We start from the raw sequence: 7,568 nt of genomic DNA, 5'->3' as shown, positions 1-7,568 counted from the left end.
AAGCCAAGGTGAAGATCAGACCTAAAGCCCAGGAAGGTTTGAGAAAAAGGAGAGAAAAGTGGAGACAAAATTCATTTAGTTCAACATTTTTCCAGGGCCAGTCAATCCCTGGAATAGAAGGTGGGGGAGGGGGAGGCAGAGAGGGAATTCACTTAGTACTTGCTCATTTGGAGACCAGATGATGTAACTCATTATGGAGACTGGAAAAGGCTTAGGCAAATGGGGGCAGAATTTGTTTGACTGTGGGCATTCCACCCAGGGAACCACGCAGGGTCTCTTTTATTTTAAGAGAATGAGCAGTCAACCTTAGTCTACTGTAGTTCAATAGCAGGAAAGAAATTTATTTTTTATTCTAAAAGAAAGCCTTGATAAAATTTTCCTTTAGAGTAGGGTCCTTAATTTTATAGTTCTGTGTAGCTAAATCAACCTTTTTATGAGTAATTTCACGTGGGTTGGCAGTTTATTTCACAAAATGTAACAGTGCTCCATTGTAATGGCAGGTTGAAGTGAGGGCCTCTGTGGATCCTGCTAATAGTTGAAAAATCACAAAAAGCAATCAAAAGCAGCATGAAGCAAAAAGCTAAAATCAAAAGTCTCTACTGATGAGAACTGTTAGAAAATGAGGGCCGTGCATTTAAATAATGTAGTTCTTGATAGATTTTCTTTCCTTTAATATCAACTCAATCAGTTCTTGGTTTTAACTGGTTTTTATCTTTTTTTTTTTTTTTCAAAATATTGGGTACGTCATATTGAAAACAGTGATTTAAAGATGCATTTTAGAAACAGTCTGTCATCTCTGAAACTGAGATGTCTTGAAACTGAGAGTCACATAGTAGAAGAAATAGGCTGCTCTCCAGGGTCTCACTAATCTCCCCTTTCTAACGTGTTCAGGACCTATTATTTCCAAAAGCTGGGACATACCTTTTCTATTGGCTTCTCTCCAATGAATGCTTGGCCTGACTCCTCAGAGACGAACAGCTCCCTGGGGTCCTGTGCTCCTGCCCTTTGTCCTGTCCTGGACACTGAGTGCCATTGAGGAACAGTCCTGAGCTGCACATGGCCCTGGGGCACAGCACAGAGGAGCGCTAGGAGACTGTTTCATGGAAGTTCTCAAAGCATGCAGCAGACCTACTTTGTATATTTCAGAAACACTTTTTCCTGCTTCAATTTAAAATTTTAGAATTAATTGTTGAGTGTGTGAATCTAACATGCCTAGCTGGAAATCTCATCCTAGGATTGGGAATTCCTCTCTCAGCATCGGTAACATCACCTTCTGCTTGGTCACCAGGATAGAAACCTCTTTCTTCCTGAGGCAGCCTGTGGGTTATTTGATAGTTGGAATGTTCTACCCAGGAGAACACACTCAGTACTCTGTCCAAAAGGAGCTCAAGTATTCCCAAGTTCTTTGGCCTTCCAGGGGCCATCCTTCCTTGTAGTTCCCTAATATCCAGCACTCAGGACTCCATTTGGCTAGTCCCTTGCTGAGAAACCTTGGGAGTGCTCCCAGACTGTGGGTTTCGATTCTCACCTGTTATCTCTCACTTGTCTACTTCTGGCAGCTTCTACTACTCTCCATACGCCATCTTGGTGTTCTTCTCTGTGGGAGTGTCTCAATAACACCTCTTGTTTGAACTCCAACTGGACTGTTCTCTTAACCCTCAATGCACAGCATCATTGAGGCAGTGGCGTTTAAAATACTTTGGTGAAGATTTAAGAGTATAAGAGAATTAGCATGCAGGAGAGGACAACTTAAAATTAAATGCCATGCCTCACAGTCCATCAGGCTTCTCCTGGCTGCCTTCCTGAGGAGGCCGTGTGTGCTGTCATTGTGCAGGGCCCAGCTCTCCTGTTCAGACTCCACTTGTTATCTCCCTTCCTTTCTGAATCCCAGGGGCTCTAGTTACATACCTTTTTCTCCTTATCTCCATTATAAGAATTTCTCAAAAATACCTATGATGAAGGTAGCCTTTTATAGTAGCAAGATGAAAAGTTAACATTTCAGGTAGAGGCATTTGCATTTGGAATCCTTTCCAAAGATCAAGGACAGTACTAGGACAAGTACTTGGTTTGAAACTTCCAGAATATAATTACTTATGAAAGTGAAATAAAAAGCCTTTCCCAAGGGAAAATTCATCCTTTACCATTAGAAGCACTGGACACAATACACCAGAGTTTTGTTTTGTTTTGTTTTGTTTTGTTTTGAGAGGTTTTTGCTATAGAGCATTTGTGCTCACCAGAAAGAGAGAGAGAGAGAAGAGAGAGATAGAGAGACAGCAAGCGAGAAATCAACCCCCAGGGGGATGGCCATGCCACAATCCCTTCTCCTCCATTCTCCTCGTGGGATCTTGGGCATGCACACACACGTGCCCAGCGTGAGTTTAAACCACCGGGTCCAGGACTCAAACTGTGGTCGATTACATAAGAGTCCAGCAACATAGCCATTATGCCAACTGCTGGTCCCCACCAGAGACATTTTAACAAATAACAGTTTGCTCCCAATTCAGGTTGTCAAAAATTTAGAAGCATTGGGGTCTAATCATAGAGACTGCTGCTATGCAGATTTATAAATGTATACCAACTATGAGTGTGTGAATTATAGGTTGCAAGAGAAAATGAAAATATTAAATAAGTGGTATGTCATAATGGAGAAATTTGAAGTGCGTATGATTTAAGAGTTCCATTTATAATATCTAAAATTTAGTTTAATATTACACTAAAACTGAAAGAAACTCTTATTTTGACTTGAAATCTCAATATCTACCATCGTTGATTCTAATTTTGTTTTATAAAATTAGAACAGGTCCACATTTTCGATACTTGGCATTCAAATATGAAGAACACATTCTTATCTTTTCAAATTTTCTCTTCTCTATGGAGTTTAACCTCATGTTGCCACCTAGTTTTAGCTGAGAGTTATTTAATACTTTAATCACTAATCAATGAAATAAAAATGGGTCTAATTAGCATTTGAGGATAACCAGAGTCTTAGAGTTGAGATCTTCTGTTCCAACTCCTAGTTTATTGATATTCTTTTCACAGTGTTCTTGATTTATATATGATTATTTTGCTAAAAAACCTCTCTCTCTCTCTCTTTCTCTCTCTCTCTCTCTCTATATATATATATATATATACACACACACACACACACACATACATACATACATACATATAAGGATTAGATTGTAACCTATAAAATTGCAGCAGCCAAAAGTCTCACGTATTCCAAACATCTCAAACATTTAAAAATACAATGCATAGGGCCCAGCAGGTGGCATGGTGGTTAAAGTGCTGGACTTCCACATGGCTGACCATGGTTTGAGTCCTGGGCCTGGTGGCCAATCATGCAGGGCATGGTGCATGCAAGTCCAAAATTCAGGAGGAGAATGGTGGAGAAAGGATTGTGGCCTATCTCTCCTGGAGTGATTTCTCACTTTCTCCCTCACTGCCAGTCTCTTTAGAGTGTACATGCCCTGTGGCAAAAACCTAAAAACAAAGCAGCAAATACAATGGATCGTTTGAAAAGATGCTGGTGTCTCTTTACTAATAGGAATATATCAAAATGGCCTTTTTTAATGTTGCTGACTCTTTATTTTTGTTAGGGAAATTAGAGAAATAATTTTGTGCTCTCTGCAGCATCTTTATTCTTTAGCTTTGCAAAGGAGAACAAGTATCCTTTAAGATACTGAAGTATGCTTAGTAAGTTACCGCAGTACTTTCCCATGATTTGAAAATACTTGTAAGGTGTGAGATGGAAATACTTCCTGATGTGAGACGTAGAGACGTTCTGATATCTCTTAGCTTAGAAAAACTTAGTTTATCACAGAGGTCAATACACAATACACAGTGATGTTTGTGGGTTATTTTACATCTGTTTAATAATCTCTTAACTTTTAGGATTTCGTAGCCATTTGTTGTTAGAGACTGCAAGCTAAATTTCATTGGAGCCAGGGAGCCAGGGATAGTGTGTTGTATAACTTTGATATTTTGAATTTTGATGAGATATTCTTTATGGCACAGTCTACAGACATTTTAGGTAAATGCTTCTCATGCATGTAAAAAAAAATCGATGGGTTCTGCCATTGCAAAGTGGTCTTCTTTATATGGTAGTTGCTGCACGTTTGTTGGTCATGTTGTTCCAATTTTCTGTACCCTTTTTTCCCTGTGTGTGCTATCAGCTCCTGAAAAAGGTTATTAAAATCTCTCACTGTGATTGCATGTTTGTCCATTTTTCCTTTTAGTTCTGTCAATTTTTACTTCGGATATTTTGAAGCTATATTATTGAGTGCATGCCATTTATTTCCTCTCCCTATTGGGTTGGCATTTTTATTTTTCTTAATATGATGTTTCTCTTTCTAATCATGCCTCTCTAGTAATGCTTCATGCCTTAAAAACTGCTTTGACTTTTTTTAAAAAAAGAATTATTTGACTTTATTTAATTTGACCAGAGAGGGACAGAGTGAGAGAGAGAGTGGGAAAGTGAGAAAGCAAGCCACCAAGTCCAGGACTCAAACCATGTGAGAGTCCAGCATCCTTAACTACCATGCTACCTGCTGGCCCCCAAAACCTGCTTTGATTTTAATATCGCTACACTGACCCTCTTTCGTTGGTATTTTTCTGGTATATTTCCCTCTGTTCTTTTCATCCAACTATTCAGTTACTGTATTTCAGGTGAACGTCTTATAAGTAGTATAGAGTTGGGTTTTGTTTTCTTTTTAATTCAGTATTCATTAAATATTTGATGCCTTACATCAAATGCATTTGTAACTATATTTGGGTTTATAGTTACCACCTTCTATCTGTCTTCTTTTTGTTCCAGATGCTTATGCTTCCTTTTCTTTCCTCTATTATTTTGAAATTTTCAAGTTTTTGTTTTGTTTTGTTTTCCACTATATCCTGTCTTAACTTTCTAGTTATGTATTTTCTGCTCTCTTTCTAGTGCTTCCTTTATAGATTCAAGGTGCATCCTTAATTTCTTGAAGTCTGAAATACTTTAGCAGTGCTAAGTTATTACTATTTCATTAGTACACTACCTGAACAATGCAAGCACTTTAGAACACTTTAACTTTAAGCTCATTAGTTAATTAATTTTATTTCATTCATGAGCAAAGAAGAGAGAGTCAGGCACCCTTAATGGGATTTTGCCATGCTGAGGTCCTCTCTGCTGCCTCCTCTGCAGCCTGGATTACAGGTGCTTGTGGGCATGCCTGGCGTGTTCAGGTCAACCCAGACTCTGAATCCATGCCTCCCATGTGGTTCCAGTATCACAAAGTGATGTCTTTTGCCTGCACCACTGTGACCAGCTCCGAAAACTAACTGTTAACATGTGGCTCCTCCACCTGCTACACAGAGCAGCTACTTCTGCCAAGGAGCAAATGCTCTGGTGTGCCCCAGGCCATGGCTTGGTGGCAGAAACCCAACCTCCATCCTATCTCCTGTAATACACCTACTGCTCCAAGTTGACTTGTGTCTGCCCCAGAATCGATATGCTGAAGTCCTAACCCCCAGAACCTAAGAATGTGACTTTATTTGGAGATAGAGTCATTAAAAGGTAATCAAGCTGAAACGAGGTAATTAGGGTGAGCATCATTCAACATGACTGGTGTACTTACACACAGGGGAAATTAGCAGATGAACATGCACAGGAAAAGAACGTCATGTGGAGATGAAGATGGATCAGGGTGATGCTTCTACAAGCAAGGGACATCAGACATAGCCAGCCAACTCCCAGGTGCTGGGGGAGCGGGATGGGGCAGCTTCTCCCTGAGAGCCTCTGAAGGAACCTGCAAGCACCCTGCCAACCCCTTGATCTCAGACTTTGGTCTTCAGAACTATGAGACAGTAAATTCCTGTTTTGAAACCAGTCTGCTTGTGTATTATGAATACACAAACGTGTGTATTGTGTAATGTAACATCCACAGTTCTTTCTCTAATTCTCAGAGTAACCTATTTTTTTTTTCATTTAATGTTTAGAAATGCAATCATAGAAACAGAGACTTGTTCTTCCCTTTCTGTGCGTCATTTAGTCATTCAGGTTTATTGTGACAATACAGCAACACGTTGTCATTGTTGACACCGTGGCAAAAACTTGCCAGGTGCTCTTCTCATAGCTGTTCCCTGAACACGGAGTTCTCATTGCTCCCCAGTGTGAAGAAAGTAAGAGAATGTCTACCCAAGCAAATACACGTAATTCTAGAGGTTAACAAATTACACAGGATTTAAAAGGAGGAGATTCTATACAAAACTCATGTCATGAATTGCACTGCAGGTGACATTGCAAGGTGACCTCTTGATGCGAAAGATATGTTGGCAAGTAGCGAGGCAAATAATTAAAAAAATTCAAGTCCTGCCATGTTCATTGAAAATTGGATTCAGACAGGCTTGCAGTGGCTTACTATTGCTAGCAGAGCAAACTGCCACATGAAGGCACTGACAATTTCTCTGAAAGTTCAAAGCTGCAGTTGTGAAGGAGCCAATGTGAAGATTCAAGAGAGGAAGCAGGCATGGAATTGGAAATCCATCTCTGACATATGGAGACACTGGTCCTAAAATTACAGGTGTACGCCTCTGTGCATGGTACATTCATTTATACACATTTGAAAGCTCGGAGGACCATTTAAAAAGTCATTTATCTAGGACCAGCAGTTAGCATGATGGCTATGTTGCTGGACTCCCATGTAGTTGACCATGGCTCAAGTCCCAGACCCGGTGGCTTAAACTCATGCTGAGTGCATGTGTGTGCATGCCCAAGATCCTGAGAGGAGAATGGAGCAAAAGGGATTGTGGCGTGGCCATCCCCCCCAGGGGGTGATTTCTCGCTTTCTGTGTCTCTCTGTCTTTCTGGTGAGCACACATGCCCTATAGCAAAAATGAATAAATAAATAAATAAAAAGAGTCATTTATCCCATCTGGATTTCAGGACCTGATGTACCTGAGTCACCTTCTGGGTTTGCTCATCTCATTGCTAAAACCTGTTGGACCCCAGACAGCATCGGCCAATGAAGCCTCCTGGGAACCAGACGGAACATTTCTAGGGTGGATACCAGGTACCAAACTTCTCACTGTTTCATTTTTTCTCAGTAGTTTACTTAGTGAGAGGAGATAATGAAATAGATGAACAATATTCTTCCTTCACTTTCATAACCTTATGTTTCATAAATAAATATAACAAAAATGAATGAAATAGTAAATCATATTAATAATAAATTCAAATTAAATATAATAAAATAATTAGGTTGTCAGGAAAATTGTCAGAAAAGTCAGGACATATTTTTCTATTTTTCTACGCAAAAACGCATCATGACGTGCCAGAAAACCCAATAAATTGTTAAATCATAACAAATTGCGCTTTTCTTAGCTAGTCATTCGGGTTTGAAGGCAGACGTTCTATGACTTATCCTATTGCCAGGCTTCTAGTGTGCCCAGTTAGTTAATGTGTAGATAGTCTTCAAGAAAGACTGCTTACTAGGACGATCAGCAGACCTCGCTTTTGCCGTTCAAGAAGCTCAGGTCTCCAGCAGACCAGGTCTGGAGGGGAGTGAAGCCCTGGGGAGCATCGGCCTTACATTTCA

This window comes from Tupaia chinensis, unplaced genomic scaffold (genome assembly GCF_000334495.1).
Source record: "Tupaia chinensis unplaced genomic scaffold, TupChi_1.0 Scaffold000096_1, whole genome shotgun sequence".
Lineage (NCBI taxonomy): Eukaryota > Metazoa > Chordata > Mammalia > Scandentia > Tupaiidae > Tupaia > Tupaia belangeri.
This window is presented reverse-complemented; position numbering follows the sequence as displayed.